At 39.1% G+C, this 18,556-nt stretch overlaps 2 pseudogenes; both read right to left on the reverse strand.

The window, feature by feature from the left end:
- Positions 1 to 499: 499 nt before the first annotated feature.
- LOC111890026 (5S ribosomal RNA) lies at positions 500 to 618 on the reverse strand (annotated as a pseudogene).
- A 14,403-nt stretch (positions 619 to 15,021) lies between these two features.
- LOC111890025 (5S ribosomal RNA) lies at positions 15,022 to 15,140 on the reverse strand (annotated as a pseudogene).
- Positions 15,141 to 18,556: the final 3,416 nt, after the last annotated feature.

Raw genomic sequence — 18,556 nt, forward strand, 5'->3', positions numbered from 1 at the left:
GTGTTGACAAATTCTCAATGGTTTTGACCTTTGGAAGGGTCCTCAAGAATTCCCACATTACTAATAATGTGTCTTAGGAATTTGACTCTTCGAATCTAAAACTCATATTTATAGAACTTCACATAAAGCATCTCTGATTGTAATGTTTCCATGGTCCGTTGTAGATGCTCTTTATGATTTCCTTCTTACCACGAGAGTAGATAAGTAAGTCATTTATAAGGAAAATGACAAACTGATCCAAGTAAGAATGGCATACCCTATTCATTTAGTTCATGAATATGATGGGCATAATGTTCCTATCCGAAGGATATCACTACGGACTCGTAGTGTCCGCATCGAGTTTGGAAGATTGTCCTCGGGACATTCTTCACTAACACTCGTAACTGGTGATATTCGGATCTTGGGTCGATTTCTGAAATGCACCTTGTTCCCTGCGGTTGATCAACCAATTCATCTATGCGAGGCAGAAGATAATGATTTCTAATGGAAATCCTGTCGAGGTCTGCACCACGGGGACTTCCCAAGGTGTTACCCATACTAGTACTACTCATGCCCAAGCATGCTTAACTGCGGAGTTCTGATGGGATCCGGTGCATTAGTGTTGGTATGATCGCACCCGCTGAAGTCTGTCTTCTTGAAGAATAAGATCGGAGCTCTCAAAGGTGAGAAGCTTGGTCTTTTCATTCTATTGTTGAGTAGTCGTTAAACTGTCCGGACGATTCTTGTATCTCCATGGGCGTTAGTGTTGGATGAGGTGTCTAAGTCCATAACTATTTCGGGCTTGTACTTGACCCGACCCGGCATGGTCCATTTGGGTTTCATGGCACCATGCAATTGGATAGACTAAATGAGAGAAATAACACTTGGAGATTATTAATATATTATAAGTTCTAATATATTAATAATATTATTTAATTAGTTGATCAAAGAATTAATTTGGAATTAATTAAGTGATCAAAGGATAACTAGTTAAATATATGGGTTGATTATGTAAATCATCCATATCTTGTATAGTGGGCTAAGAGGCTCCATGGATTATCAAGTTGGGTTCTACCCATAGGATGCTCCATGGGAGTTACAAACCCATGGGTCATGAAAATGAAGAGTCATGACACATTAGGGTTTACATGGTGTAACCCTAGATGTGCCAACACTATATAAGAGTCCCATTCTCCACAAAATTGGCAACACAAGTTGAACACTAAGAAACTAGAGGGCTTGGCCGATTTTGAGAAGTGTGTGTTATCTCAAGAGTCTTTCCAAGAGCATTTGGTGTTGTGTGAAGCATTTGAGGCATCACACTTGGGGTGCTAGGCTCACAAGGTTTCAAGGAACACAAGCAACAACAAGGTAAGTTATTCTATCTATGATTCAAGTTAAAATTGTTCCCCATGTATGCTAGATAGGAATATAACCTTGGAATTCAACTTTGCATGATAATTAGACAAACATAGATCCAAGGTTATTAGGGTTGCATGTACACTTAGGAAGTGTTAGAATGCTCAAAACCCATCAGTGGTATCAGAGCCTAGGCTTGTTTGTTTGTTATTTGTGCTTAAAAGTTGAAGAAAGTCGAAAATTCTGCTGTCTGACTGATGGACTCGGCGAGTCCATGGGGAGGACTCGTCGAGTTCATGTGTATCTTCAACCTACTCGGCGAGTAGGTTTATGCACTTGGCGAGTAGGCTCGACAGAGTGCAGAATTTCGACTTGAGTTGCTGGAAATGGATTAGAATCATTACCCTAAAATGTTTTGGTACTTGAAAACTTGTTTTAGAAGGTGTAATGTCTTTTCTAACTCATTTACAACAACTAGTTATCAAAATTACAAAGATTAAATGTGATTTTGATTTTTGAAAGTGTTCATATTCATATTCTTGTTCTTATGATGTTTAGATGATCATAGGAATTACTTGTAACCTATGTGGTAGATTAATTCATGATCATAATGTGTTTTAATGGAGTCCATAACTTGTCCTCAAGTTATGGAAAACCAAAAGTCTCTTGGATTAAAAACCATTAAAAGAACACAAGAGTTAGGAAAAATGAAAAGTCCTCATTTTATTACTCTATTAAACTCATAAGTTACAAGAAATGAAAAGTTTTGAAAGTTTACAAAACTTGCCCTCAAGTTTTGGAACAAGTAAAGTTAAGTTAAAACTTTAGTTCCAACCCCTAGAATTTTAAAAGTTAAAATTCAATCCTTATACTTATATTATTATGATTTAATAATTATATATATATGTATAAGAACAAAGTCGTCTTACCGCTAGTACGCCTCATTCACGAAGCCGGTCTATAAGGTGGGTATAAGGTTGTTGCCTATAAAATGGTGACTTAATGGGTGTCCACTCTCACCCACCGCTTGCTTGATCGGTGGAGGGTCGTTAGCCGAACGGGTAAGACAAGGACTTATTAATTCTCATTCAAAGTATGATGAATATCATAAAGTAACTAAATGTTTTATTAAATTCCCAATCTTAGTTACTTTAGGAAAAATGTGAATAAGGTGCTATTCCATGAAATTACACTTTACACTTTGATTAAGTCGTTGGTGGAGCGTGTGTGGTTAACCGGCACACTAACTTGGACTTAACAAGGTAGGTAAAGGGTGACATAGGGTTTATTATAGTATCGATGGAGCGTGTGTGGTTAACCGGCACATCGATTGAGTGATAAACTTTAAGGGTACCAAGTGATTTGCATGGTTACTTCACACCTCGTTTTGTGATCCTCGGTATCCCAGTCACAAAACTTGGAGGGCACACTCGAGATTGAAACATGCCTTTGAAAAAGTTCATTGAATCTCAAAGAATCTAGGAATTTCTAAGAACCATTCAAAAACCTAATACTAAAATATTGCGGTTTTCGTGGTGGAAATTGGTGAATCGTCATTCACCTACCTTTCAAATATGATATAGCTTAGATTACGGCATACCTCTTCTAAGTTATATTATATTGTGATTGGATCCTAGCCTTAGTATTACATTTGGGTGTTTTATTAAGGACTCTCTTATATCTAAACTAATCTTGTCCTCTTTTCTTCAGATGTCTTTCAACAATGCTTCTGGCTCTAATCCTAATGGCTCCTTTACCCTTATGAACTTGTGTGGGAAAGTCACCTTTGATGGATCCAACTTCAATGAGTGGATCAGAAACATCAGCATGATTACCCGCTACGAGGACAAAGAATATGTCTTTGACAAGGAGCTTAAGGAGATTGATGAGTCCACTGCAACTCCTTAGGAGATCGCTGAATTTCGGGCACATGAAAGGGATGCTACGAAAGTGGCTTGCATCATGATGGCCACGATGACAGCGGAACTCCAAAAGTCTTATGAGGATTTCTACCCTTATGACATGCACCAAGATTTGATGGAAAGATACCATCAAAGTGCAAGACAAGAGAGGTATGAAATCATCTGCTCCATGATAACAACCATGATGAAGGACGGGGAATCCGTCACGAGCCACATGCAGAAAATGCAAAGGTATGTGGATCGTTTGCTGAAGCTTAATGTGAACTTCCCGGAGGATCTTGCAATAGATATTATTTTGCATTCCTTACCATCGTGCTATGATCAATTCCGCATGACATATCACATGAACAAGGAAGAAGTCACCCTCAGCAAACTTCAGGGACTTCTCAAGACCGCAGAATCAGGTCTTAAGGGGAAGTCGGTTGCTATCACTCCTACTCAAAACTCTACTCCGGTTTTGGCAATCGGGAAAAGTCGAGGGAGGAAGAGAAAGAGCTCTTCTAAGGGTACCAAGGCTCGGACCCTTGATGGCTCTTCTTCAAGTGGAACCAAGAAAGGTTTCATTACTCCTTCTTCTGACCCAAAAGAGGCTGAATGCTTCTATTGCCATGAAAAATCTCATTGGAAGCGGAACTGCCCAAAATACCAGCAAGATGTGAAGGATGGGAAAGTTAAACCCAACCATGCAGGTATTTACACTATCATTTCTAATAACTCACCCCATTCTAATTCTTGGGTCCTTGATACCGGTTGTGGTATTCATATTTGTTGTGACCTGCAGGGACTAAGAAGAAGTGAGAATGTGGAGCAAGGAAGAATAAACTTGATCATGGGGAATAGGAAAGCTTTACCTGTTACCAAGATTGGAGTTTATACTTTATCGTTAAGTAGTGGGTTTAGTTTAGATTTGAATAAGTGTTGTTATTCGCCAGAAATGGCAAGAAATATTATTTCCTTTCATGCTTTGTACAAACAAGGGTTTACCTTTTCAGTTAATAATGAAGTTGGTTCTATTGATGCTTTCTTTAATAATGTTCTTTATTTTAAAGCATTACCTTGTGATGGTGTGTATGAAGCTGTATCTGTTGTAGATAACTTAGGAAATAATGTTTTGTGTATTGATTCTACTAATAATAACTTGGATAAAGCATCTTTATGGCATTGTCGTCTTGGACATATAAGCAAGAAACACATAGGCCAACTCCAAAAGGATGGAGTCTTGGAGTCGTTTGACCTAAAGTCAGATGATAGTTGCGAATCATGCTTACTTGGAAAAATGACAAAGTCACCCTTCACAGGTTCGTGTGAGAGGGGTGAAGGTTTGTTGGACCTTATACACACGGATGTGTGTGGACCATTCAAACATGCCACAAGGGATGCTAATCGTTATTATTTGACTTTTACTGATGATTATAGTAGATATGGATATGTCTACTTGATCAAGCATAAGTCAGATACTTTCGAGAGGTTTAAGGAATTTAAACAGGAAGTCGAGAATCAATTGGGCAGGAACATTAAGATGCTTCGATCCGATCGTGGTGGTGAGTATCTTAGTTCAGAGTTCCTCGACTATCTAAGGGAATGTGGGATAGTCTCACAATTGACACCTCCCAGGACACCACAGTTAAATGGTGTGGCTGAGAGGCGCAATCGAACCTTGTTAGATACGGTTCATTCCATGATGAGTCAAGCTACGCTACCAATCTCATTCTGGGGGTATGCCTTAGAGACTGCCGCCCATATTCTTAATCTAGACCCTACAAAGAAAGTTGCCAAAAATCCTCACGAGATGTGGACTGGTAAAGTACCTAAACTAGACCACATCAAGATTTGGGGTTGCGAGGCTTTCGTGAGACGCGAGACTCATGATAAGCTCGAACCTCGAAGCGAGAGGTGTATTTTCATCGGTTACCCACAGAAATCCTTTGGTTATCTCTTCTACAGACCTAGTGACAATGTGGTCTTTGTAGCAAGAAGAGGAGTCTTTCGAGAAAGAGAGTTTATAAGCCAAGGAGACAGTGGGAGGCAAATTGATCTTGAAGAAATTCAAGAATCAAGCGGTGAAGGAACTTCAAACTCTAGCCCTCAACTTGAGGAGGAAACTCCTGTTGAGTCAATTGACAAATCTGTACCTCTGAGACGTTCCACGAGAGTTAGTAGTGCACCTGAGCATTACTATGGTTTCCATATTACTGCAGAAGGTGAGACACTTATTAGTGATGGGACACTAGTAAGTCAAGATGACCCTAACAGCTACGAGGAAGCCATGGCAGGCCCCGAGTCTGCTAAATGGAAAGAGGCTATGGATAGCGAGATACAATCCATGTAAGACAATCAAGTTTGGAACTTGGTTGAAAATGTACCAGGTCGTAAGACAGTAGGGTGCAAATGGGTCTTCAAGAAGAAGACTGACATGGATGGTAAAGTACACACTTATAAGGCTAGACTGGTTGCAAAGGGCTTCTCTCAAATTCCTGGAGTGGATTATGATGAGACCTTTTCTCCGGTAGCCAAGATTAAGTCTATTCGGGTTCTGTTAGCCATAGCTGCATTTCATGATTATGAAATATGGAAGATGGATGTCAAAACCGCTTTCCTTAATGGAAAGTTGGCTGAAGATGTTTACATGAGTCAGCCAGAGGGTTTTGTCAGCAACGAGTACCCTAATAGAGTGTGTAAGCTTGAGAAATCCATTTATGGATTGAAGCAAGCACCTCGCAGATGGAATCTTTGCTTCGATGAAAAGGTCAAGGAATTTGGCTTTTCTAGGAGTGAAGATGAATCTTGTGTGTATGTCAAGGCTAGTGGGAGTATAGTTAGCTTTTTGGTATTGTATGTGGATGACATACTACTCATAGGAAACGACATTCCAACCCTACAGGAAGTAAAGTCCTGACTTGGGAAGTGTTTCGCTATGAAGGACCTTGGTGAAGCTGCCTATATTTTAGGGATAAGGATCTTGAGAGATCGGAGTAAAAGACTAATTGGACTTAGTCAGAGTACCTACTTGGATAAGGTGCTGAAGAGATTCAGCATGCAGGATTCCAAGAAAGGAGAGTTACCCATCCAGAGTAACACCAGATTGAGTAAGACACAAAGCCCTAGCACTGAGGCTGAGATAGCAGAAATGAGTCGAACACCTTATGCTTCGGCCGTAGGATCGATCATGTATGCTATGACGTGTACTCGACCCGATGTAGCTTTTGCGTTGAGTATGGTTAGCAGGTATCAGGCGAACCCTGGCAAGGCACACTGGATTGCGGTAAAGAATATCCTCAAGTACCTACGGAGGACTAAGGACTGGGTTCTTACCCTCGGTGGGAGTGATGACTTGAGAGTTGTAGGGTATAGTGATGCTAGCTTCCAGACTGATAGGGATAATTTCCGCTCTCAGTCGGGCTGGGTCTTTACCCTAAACGGAGGAGCAATTTCTTGGAAGAGTTCCAAGCAAGAGACAGTGGCAGATTCTACTTGTGAATCAGAGTATATTGCAGCTAGCGAGGCAGCAAAGGAGGCGATATGGCTGAAGAACTTCATTGGAGACCTTGGAGTTGTACCAGCTATTAAAGAGCCAATGGAAATTTTCTGTGATAGTGAAAGTGTTGTTGCCTTAGCCAAGGAACCAGGGGATCATGGGAGATCCAGACACATCGACAGAAAATACCATTTCATTAGACATCAGATCGAAGAAGGACACCTCGTGGCAAAGAGGGTATCATCAGATGAGAATCCGGCAGATCCCCTCACAAAGGGATTGACTCGGGTTAAGCATCTTCAGCATGCTCGGAGCATAGGGCTGAAGGATGATATTAGATTTAGTAGTTAGATAACCTAGAAATTTGTAAAGTGTAATTGACATTAGATGATGAATAAAAGATGTTTTATTTATGAGTAAAGTGTTGCTATCTCTTGTCGATCGTTTACTATATTTCTTTTGCATGTTTTGACTTCCAGAATAATTTTTTTTGGTATAACATATTATTCAAACCTCCACAGTCGGTCATATGTTGGAAGTAGATATGAATCAAGACTGTCATGTTTGGTTGTAGAGGTCTTGGACAAGGCTACAACAATCATGGGTGCTCATAAGTTCTGAGCATTGGACTCAACCCACGCTCACTGGAATCACTTCATGGAATTCTATCTCGAGTGATCGTGAGATGGTAATATCATATAAGTCTTCAAACCTAGAGATATGATTTGTTACTTACAAGTTGGTTATGCATTGACTGTACAAAACCGCATTGGTAACTCGATGTTATAAAACGTACTTTTGTGTGTAATTCAATGAGTGGTAGAACAAACATATGAGTCGAAGTTTATCTGTTCCTTCTTGGATTAGAAGCTGATATATGGGCCCCTCGATGATTTTGTTTTGACCCATGTACCGGGCCCGGTCAGAACTAAGTTGATGTGTTCAATTAATTTCTATGTCAAACAAATCGGAAATCGGGAAACAAATGCTGGACAATAAGCAAGACAATGTTCCATGTATTTGTCCGGCTGATATCTAGAACAGAGGATTATATGATCACTTATCTTAAATGGCGTATCATCATCTTCTCAGTTCCGAGAGACCTTGAAAGAGCTACGATTGCCGGTCGGTTCCTGAAGTACTAGAGATATAGTTATTAGACTTATCCAAGTGGGAGACTGTTGGATAAGGTGTCTAAGTCCATAACTATTTCGGGCTTGTACTTGACCCGACCCGGCATGGTCCATTTGGGTTGCATGGCACCATGCAATTGGATAGACTAAATGAGAGAAATAACACTTGGAGATTATTAATATATTATAAGTTCTAATATATTAATAATATTATTTAATTAGTTGATCAAAGAATTAATTTGGAATTAATTAAGTGATCAAAGGATAACTAATTAAATATATTGGTTGATTATGTAAATCATCCATATCTTGTATAGTGGGCTAAGAGGCTCCATGGATTATCAAGTTGGGTTCTACCCATAGGATGCTCCATGGGAGTTACAAACCCATGGGTCATGGAAATGAAGAGTCATGACACATTAGGGTTTACATGGTGTAAACCTAGATGTGCCAACACTATATAAGAGTCCCATTCTCCACAAAATTGGCAACACAAGTTGAACACTAAGAAACTAGAGGGCTTGGCCGATTTTGAGAAGTGTGTGTTATCTCAAGAGTCTTTCCAAGAGCATTTGGTGTTGTGTGAAGCATTTGAGGCATCACACTTGGGGTGCTAGGCTCAGAAGGTTTCAAGGAACACAAGCAACAACAAGGTAAGTTATTCTATCTATGATTCAAGTTAAAATTGTTCCCCATGTATGCTAGATAGGAATATAACCTTGGAATTCAACTTTGCATGATAATTAGACAAACATAGATCCAAGGTTATTAGGGTTGCATGTACACTTAGGAAGTGTTAGAATGCTCAAAACCCATTAGTTAGACCGTAGGGCGATCTGGTTACAAAAGTCGTATTGGGTTCTAAGTTTGTTCGCATGACGATGCGATCACTCGTTGTCTTGGGTAGTCTCCATCCCGAAGTTCATATTAGAAGTCATACATGGTTCATCAATTGCAGTCTCGTGTATACGAGTCGTATATAATTAAGATTGAAAAGGTAGTCGAATAACTGATTCTTCTTTAAGCTCACATCCCAATGAGGAAAAAAAGTTAATGTGGAATCATCAATTCTAAACCTGTAGAACCTTGATTATATACCACCCCTATGTATACATTCTTCAGCGATAGATCAACCGTATGGATCTTTGGATTGAACATGACGTACTGTACGAGTGGTACTTCGGGGAGGTTTTCTGAGTTTTCTTCTAAAAGGATAAGAAACATGAGGTACTCTATGCACGAGTACTTCGGTGTTATGAAATGATGGCTTCGCTAGAAAGATGATTCCGGAGAAAGAGGTGTGCGCATGAACTAGCATTTCGAGGATCGAATTGACTCAAGTTGTATGATAATATCGGACATACTTGAAAAGAAAGATGCTAGATTTGAACATAAAGGCATTACAGACAAAACCCAACAGTGCAACTTTTGATAGAGTTACTGTAATTTAGAGTATTACAGGAATGCTGCTGCGAATAAGGTATACTACAAAAGGCAAGTATACGCAACACGAGGGTCCCTTTACTGACGCGATCTCACAAAAGATAAGACTCTAGTTGTACTAGTTTTAAACAGTTTATAAGTCTGTTACAACGAAACGCCTTAGTTCAGCTAGTTGGCGTTCCACATCAAGGAGCTGTCTTTTGTACACCCTCTGCGTACTCCGAGCTCTATGACTTTGGCTCGAGTTTCAGCTAGTGCTTGTATCAGGGTCTCATGGTTTCTCTCAGATCTCTCACTTGTGTGATCAAGGCGATTGGTGCAAATGGTATGCATTCTTGCATTGGCATTAACCTCTTCGATTCGTTGGAGAGCCGTCCTGCCCTGAATTTCGTTTCGGGAAACTCTACAGATCAGGATTCGTAGAACTCTTTCTGATGAGCTCCCTTCGTTTACGTTGTAGAAGCTTCAGTCTCTATTAAACGGCATAGGTTGATCTTCATCTTTGCTCCATGTTTCCAAGCATTCTACCCAAGGAGGCGTCGGGCCATGAAAAGCCGGACGAGGGTTAGGATTTGGAATGGGAGCTATCAGAGGTAGGTTCTCAACCTCGGGTTCGGAGTTATCATCATCCGAAAGGTCTTCAGCATGGAGATCATTCAAAGGGATTGGATGATCATTCTTGGGTTCTTCTCCAAACCATCAAGCATTGCCTTCATTCGGAAGGTACATGTTGTCGTGGGGATGGAGTCCAGCCATGTTATCTACGCGAGAATTGGGGTGAGGAAACAATTATTAGACGAACTATCTAGATAATTATTAGAAAATCTTCATTAGTTACATCACTATTTTTAAAGTGCATACCAGTCATATGTAATCAAAACAGGATAGGCCTTCGAATAAGTGACCTTAACTCCAAATTCACAAGGAACCGGGGTAAAGCAAAAATTTCACAGATTCTAAGTCTATAACATCCTAGTTACATATAACCTTAGTGTATGCACTTAGCAACTATCAACTTAGTAATGAAGATCCTTTTTAGTTCTCTAGTAAGTAATTATAGTAACACAAAACACCCCTATGGTATTTTAGACCTAGCTTCTGTTATAATGTTCTCATTGTAGTAGTGTTGGTAAGTTTTTAGACATGTTGACACATCACAACCATTCGTGGGCATGTGCTAATCATTCCTCGAACCAACTTAGTTGGTCAGGCTATGCCACTCCCAAGACTGACCACACATCCCTGAGCTTACCTGTGGTATTCAACAATCGTAATACTTTTGTTCTTCTCATTATGACACAAATTTTAGTATGAATGCAGGCATGTATACTTCGTTAAATATTTTATTAGTTAAAAGTATAAACTCTTGGTCAGAGTATTTTTAATCCCATTATATTTATAGTTAGTATATCTTTTATGGGTTGATATACTTAATTCACTATAAACAATGCTCTGATACCAATCTGTCACACCCCAAAACCAAGAACGGCGGAAACGTTCTGGGGCGGAGGATGTTATGTAAAGTATCACAACAACGTAAAGTAGTAAACAAGCAACAACATCATCCATTGCATTAATAGTATAATTTTAATTACAAGTGTGTTCTTTCATAGTATAAGACAACATAATATTTAATCAAAATAAAAGAGGAGTCTTGATTTCTCCGTCTTCACAAAACCTAGTCGTCGTACCTGTGTATTTGTGACCTGAGAATACAAGTTATTTTGAAAGCGAGTATCAGCCAAAAAGCTGGTGAATTCATAAGTATTAATGTGTCTTTGATTTGTAAAACTGGAAAGTAAATACTTGTAACATTTGGAGAAAAGTTTGTATAAGTATGAAAATGTTTGTAAATAGTTGAAAACATTTGAAAACCCTAGAAAATCCCTATGATTCCTACTAGTATAAAAAGTAGTCTTCTACCAAGACCTAACTGTTTTGAAAGTAGCGTTCTACCAAGACCCAACAGTTTTGAAAGTAGCCTTCTACCAAGTCCCGACTGTTTTGAAAGTAGCCTTCTACCAGGACCCGACTGTTTTTAAAGTAGTCTTCTACCAAGACCCGACTGTACGCCTATTGATATTATTTTCTACTTAATCGATTATGTTAATGTGGAACATGGTAAAGGTATTAATAATATATTAAACGGATCCATTTGCAGTTGTTGTATGCAAAGTGTAAGTACTGTAGTATTTGTAATAAGTGACTAGTTTGTACTAATTTTGCCTTAAATGAGGGTTAAGGCATAATGTGATGGCTAGAACCCGTACTATACGCTCTCTATCAAGAGATTATGGGAACCAAACATGAACCTGCATTTCTACAAGCCGTGAACATCCACATTACTATGATCATGTATACCCAATATAACTATCACGAAGTATTAGTGATTCGTTGGTATAGTTAGATCCTAAACTTTTTCCATGCTATAGCACCTTATTACGTTAGTTCTGTTATCGTGTATTGTATGCGTAATCATGTAAGCGTATCTATGTAATCTTATTCATGTAAGTGTATCTATGTAAACGTATTCATGTAAGCGTATCTATGTAAACGTATTCATGTAAGCGTATCTATGTAAACGTATTCATGTAAGCGTATCTATGTAGATGTATTCATGTAACATGTAATGTATTTGTATAGACTCATGAATGAAATGACTCTTGTGTGATTCCTTGTACTTGGAATGCTAAGTAGTATAACCTAACTATGCCTATTATAGTTACTAGTAATGTACAAGTATAACCGGAAGTATACCTTTGCTACCCAAAGCTACCGAACTGACTACTGGAACTTTTATGTCTATATATGTTTACATGATATATAACTAATATTTACATGACATTCGGACGAGAAACCGATGCCCTAAGGCCACATCACAACGAGGAAAAGGAAATAAAGTGAGCTAACCGTCCTAAGTCCTCTAAACATTATTTATATAACTATACATATCTACGCATGCATTTGATAATATAAAAGCATAAAAGAAATTTTGTAAAACCTTTGAAAAGTTTAATACTAAGAAACGATGACTTGATGTTAACTTATAAAACGATTAAAAGTATTTTGTTTGATAAGACAGTTTAAGTATAAGGAAAACCTTTTTTTGAAAACACATTTGTAACAGAGTTTGAAAGGAAACTTACAGTATGTATGACAGTTTGATAAAAAGTTTTAAACATGTAAAAGCGTTTAAGAAGTCATTTGAAGATATCCATTTGCATGTTGGTTATTAATCACATGTGATTGATATAATAACTAAACATGATTCCACTTCTATTCCCCCATAAAGCATTTATAAACATTTAACTAAGGGGTATGAACTCATATGCAGTGAGCCGATCGGATGGAAGTGTCGGACAAGTGTTCGGTGTCAAGTGAAGACTTAAACACACACAATGATCCTAATAACATATGAATACATATGTATATGTATATATATATATATATATATATATATATATAATTAGTGATTATAACACTAATTAAACATGTATAAACATCCTAATGTGAGAAAACACTTTAGTCAAAGTGTTAGGAGGCTATTGGGTTGCAAGAAAGGAGTGCAGGACCTTATACGGGAGTTTATGGTCAATGGACCATGTCTTAAGGAGTTTACCGCCCATGGTAGTTTACTCCTGGACGTAAAGTCTCAATTGGGTCACCAAATGAGGCTCAAATCTATAAAGACTTAAGTGGTTAAGTGTTCCAAGGCTTAAACAAGAGCTTGGGTGGGTTTAAGGTCTAAGAATGGACTTGTATGGTGTTTAAGGCCCTGGGACCACTTCCCCATGCGTTTACGGCCATAAAATCATGCTAAGAAGTATTATTTACTGTGTTGAAGTCCTTAGTTCAATGGTGTAAGGCTTTATGCTAATATCCATGTCTTACAAAGGTGTTAGGGGTATCAAAATACCCTTAAAAGGGGTTTACGGCCCAAGAACATGTCTTGCCCGTAAACTCCTTGAATCCTATGATTCCTTATGTTCTCTAAGCCCTAAACTTGATAAAACTAGTGTACAATGAGTTAGATCAAGAGTACTTACGATCTAGGAGCTTGAATGGTCGATTTTTGCCAAGAAGACTAGTGTGTGTTCTTCGTGTTCTTCGTGAAACTTGAAGATCTACAAAATGGAATGATTTCATGAATGAAATCATGTAAGATTACTATTTAATGCAAGATATAAACTAGTTAAGAAAATAAGCTTACGAGATTTGAAGATCGGGGACGAAGATCGGGATGATACTTGAGAGGATTTCAGCCAAAGGGAAGGAAGGAATGAACAAATGACCAACATATCATCTTATAAGCAAGAGTTTATGGCCCACATGGAGTTTACAGCCGTAAACTCCCATGTGGTGGCCATGAACTCCTTGGATGGGTGTTTAAGGTCATTTCTTTAAGCTATAACGTTAGCCGATAAACCCCGACACTTATTCCTTAAGTGTACAAGGCTCAGAACGCTCAAATAAACACCTAATTGTGCTAAAAAATAACTGTAATGAGTTTGACTTTTAATGAAGTGTTTGACTGAACTGGATGGAAAGTTTCGGGTTGTCACATCATCCCCCCGTTAGAGGGAATTTCGTCCCAAAATTTGAATTTAGGTAAGGTGTAGGTATGAATAATCGAGCAAGGAGGTCGGGATACTTCATAAGCAATTGGTTCTCGTGCTCTCAAGTGAACGCGGGTCCTCGCTTGGTATCCCAACGAACCTTCACTAATGGGATGTGGCATTGCTTCGTCCACTTGTCCTCTCCGTCGATGGTCACTACGGATCTTCCCCGAAGGCGAGGCTCTCGTTGATCTCGATCTCGTCGAGTGGGATTATGAGAGTCCTGACGGAAAGTATGTTTTCAAGTTCGAGATGTGAAGGGTAAAATGTACATTAATGATTTCGTGGTGTAGGTTGGGTTTGCGAGTTACAGGGCCGATTCGGGTAAGAATCCCGTAGGTCCTAACTCTCTTAGATTTAGCTCTCCATGCTTTCCAAAGCGTATCAAGCCTTCCCAGAGTGAGACTTCCAAAAAGGATTTGGTCTCTCACTTGGAATTCCAAGGTTTCTTTTTCTTGCTTCTCTTCCCAGTCAAGGGCCACTCCTTTCTAAATCAATGTTGTAAGAGGTTCTGTAATTTGCGATGAGTTCTAAATGAACTTCCGACAGTAGGTCAGCGAGACCTAGAATTTGGAGAATTTTGTAAGCGTCTTCGGTGCTGACAAATTCTCAACGGTTTTGATCTTTAGAAGGGTCCTCAAGAATTCCCTGATTACTAATAATGTGTCTTAGGAATTTGACTCTTCGAATCTAAAACTCGTATTTAGATAACTTCGCGTAAAGCTTCTCTGATTGTAATTTTTCCATGGTCCGTTGTAGATGGTCTTTATGATTTCCTTCTTACCACGAGAGTAGATAAGTAAGTCATTTATAAGGACAATGACAAACTGATCCAAGTAAGAATGGCATACCCTATTCATTAAGTTCATGAATATTACAGGCATAATGGTCATCTCCGAAGGATATCACTACGGACTCGTAGCGTCTGCATCGAGCTTGGAAGATTGTCCTCGGGACATCCTTCACTAACACTCGTAACTGGTGATATTCAGATCTTGGGTCGATTTCTGAAATGCACCTCGTTCCTTGTGGTTGATCAACCAATTCATCTATGCGAGGCAGAAGGTAATGATTTCTAATGGAAATCCAGTCGAGGTTGGCACCACGAGGACTTCCCGAGGTGTTACCCATAGTAGTACTACTCTCACCCAAGCACTCTTAACTGCAGAGTTCTGATGGGATCCAGTGCATTAGTGCTGGTATGATCGCACCCGCTGAAGTCTGTCTTCTTGAAGAATAAGACCGGAGCTCTCAAAGGTGAGAAGCGTTGTCTTTTCATTCTATTGTTGAGTAGTTGATAAACTGTCCGGACGGTTCTTGTATTTCCATGGGCGTTAGACTGTAGGGCGATCTGGTTACAGAAGTCGTATTGGGTTCTAAGTTTGTTCGCTTGACGAGGCGATCACTCGTAGTCTTGGGCAGTCTCCGTCCTAAAGTTAATATTAGAAGTCATACATGGTTCATCAATCGCAGTCTCGTGTATACGAGTCGTATATAATTAAGATTGAAAAGGTAGTCGAATAACTGATTCTTCTTTAAGCTCACATCCCAACGAGGAAAAGAAGTTAAAGTGGAATCATCAATTCTAAACCTGTAGAACCTTGATTATATACCACCCCTATGTATACATTCTTCAGCGATAGATCAACTATATGGATCTTTGGATTGAACTTGACGTACTGTACGAGTAGTACTTCGGGGAGGTTTTCTGATTTTTCTTCTGAAAGGATTAGAAACATGAGGTACTCTATGCATGAGTACTTCGGTGTTCTGAAATGACGGATTCGCTAGAAAGACGATTCCGGAGAAAGAGGTGTGCACACGAACTGCCATTGCGAGGATCGAATTGACTCAAGTTGTATCATAATATCGGACATATTTGAAAATAAAGATACTAGATTTGAACATAAAGGTGATACAGACAAAACCCAACAGTGCAACTTTTGACAGAGTTACTGTACTTTAGAGTACTACAGGAATGCTGCTGCGAATAAGGTATACTACAAAAGGCAAGTATACGCAGCACGAGGGTCCCTTTACTGACGAGATATTGTAAAAGATAAGACTCTAGTTGTACTAGTTTTAAACAGTTTATAAGTCTGTTACAACGAAATGCCTTAATTACATTAACATGGGTCCGGAGTACTCTCTCCTGCTGAAGTCATCCTTAGTATCTTCCCGTTAGAACCGAAGTTCCTTGTTATGGGAAAATCCTTTCTGAGGTGTCCAGTCTCGCCATATTGGTGGCATATCTGGCTGGTACTAGCAACGGTGGTGGAAACGAGGTGTCGAGTCGGAGTTATGTGCATGTGGGTGCTTTCATTGGTCTTTACTTTTGGGCAATTCTTGTGATAATGTCCTATCTCACCATAGCTATAGCAAGCCTGGCTGGCTCCGGTGGTGGAGGTGGTTCTACAAAAATGAGTAATATGCCCCAGTCTATTGCAATTGGTACATTGCAATACTCGGCAGGCTCCGTTATGATGATAACTACACTTGTTACACTTCGGGAGTGTTCCCTCATAACTCTTGGCCGGTACGGAGGTGGCAGGAGTCGCCACTTGTTGTTGTCGCATGGCAAGCCTTTGATTCGCTTGCGTTCCAATTGGGCTTGACGTTTCCGTTTCTTGAACTCTGGGTTGTTGTTTTGGGTGTTGGCGATTGTCACTATTTGTTGACTTGTTGGATCGTTACTAGGATCGGGATTGTCAATTCCTTTGTCAGTCTTGTTTGCGTTGTTAGTGTTGGGTTTTGAGCATTCTAACACTTCCTAAGTGTACATGCAACCCTAAATACCTTGGATCTATGTTTTCTCTATTATACATGCAAATAAGAACTTCCAAGGTATTATCCTAATCTAGCATACAAAACAATAACTATAGCAAGATAGAATACATACCTCTTTGGTGTAGAAAGTCTTCATGAAGCTTGAGTGCCTAGTGCCCCAAGTGTGACACCTCAAATGGTTCACACAACACCAAATACACATGGAATGACTTGAGAGAAAACTACACTTCATGAAAATCGGCTAGCCCTTTCTTACTCTCTCTAGTGGCCGATTTTTCCCAAGAATGTGATCTTTATATAGTGTTACAATTAGGGTAAACTCTTAATTGTCATGGCTTTCCATTTCCTTGGATCCATGGGTTCAAATACACCATGGAGCATCCATGGAGCATCATATGGGTTTTGGCCCAACTAGATAATCCATGGAGCATTAGCCCACTATACAAGTATGGATGATTTACACAATCAATCCATATATTTAATTAGTCTTCTTTTGATCACTTAATTAATCCTAGATTAATTCTCGATCAATACTAATTAAATAATCTTATTATTCTTATTATTAATATACTAGAACTTATAATATATTAATAACCATAAGTGTCTTATTTCTCTCATTATAGTCTATCCAAGTGCATGATGCCATGCAACCCAAATGGACCATGCCGGGTCGGGTCAAGTCTTACCAAATATAGTTATGGACTTAGACATTAATCCAACAGTCTCCCACTTGGATAAGTCTAAAACTATTATTGCGTATGACTTCAGGAACCAACCGGCAATCGTAGCTCTCAAAAGCTTCTGTCGAACTCTGACCTTGTCGATGAACTCTGACCTTTGTCAGTGACTTGTCCATTAGATAAGGGATCATATATTCCTCCATTCTAGATATCATATGGACTGAGACATGGATTATAATCATTCTCTCTGTCCATTTGTTGTTTCCCGATTTCCGATTTATGACAACTGACTAATTGAACAAATCAAATCAGTCCTGGCCCGGCCGAGCACTTCCATTTGTCATCATCAAATCATCGAGGGGCCCACAGATATCGCTTTTATCCCGAAGGTAAAAGGAACGGATAAACTTCGACTCATATGGCTTGTTCTACTACTTGTTGAATCATACACAAAAGCACGTTTTATAGCACCGAGTTACCAAATGCGGTTTCGTGCAATCAATGTACTATCAACTCATAGTAACAACTCATATCTCTAGGTTTGAAGAATATAAGATATTATCGTCTCATGATCACTCGTGATAAAATCCATGAAGTGATTCCAATGAGCGCGGGTTGAATCCAATACTCAGAACTTATGAGCACTCATGATTGTTGTAGCCTTGTCCAACACCTTAGACCTCTACAACCCATCATGACAGTCTTAATTCATACCTACTTCCAAAATATGACCGACTGTGGATGGTTTGAATAACTTAGTCATTCCGGAAGAATAACCCAGTTTATTCGGGAAGTCAAAACATGCAAAGTGAAACACAATGATAATTGAATCCAATATGGTATCAACACTTTGAACATAAATAAAACACCTTTTATTTATCACCATATGATTACACATTATTCATTGCATACTGTTTCAGCTATCAACTTTATTCTTGAATTTAAAACAATAGTTGTCCCATGCTCCAAGCATGTACACTATGTTTTCTTAAACACTAGTCATGCCACACACCAAGTATGCATACTATGTTTGTCTATGATCCTTACTTTGTGAACTAGATCAATTGAACATAACTTCAATGATTCTCTTTTCACACTCCCAAATCCTTACCGCAAATGCAAGAATTCCAAATTCATGCCATTTACAGAAATCTGTTAGATT

This window comes from Lactuca sativa, chromosome 8 (genome assembly GCF_002870075.4).
Source record: "Lactuca sativa cultivar Salinas chromosome 8, Lsat_Salinas_v11, whole genome shotgun sequence".
NCBI classification, from domain to species: Eukaryota; Viridiplantae; Streptophyta; class Magnoliopsida; order Asterales; family Asteraceae; genus Lactuca; species Lactuca sativa.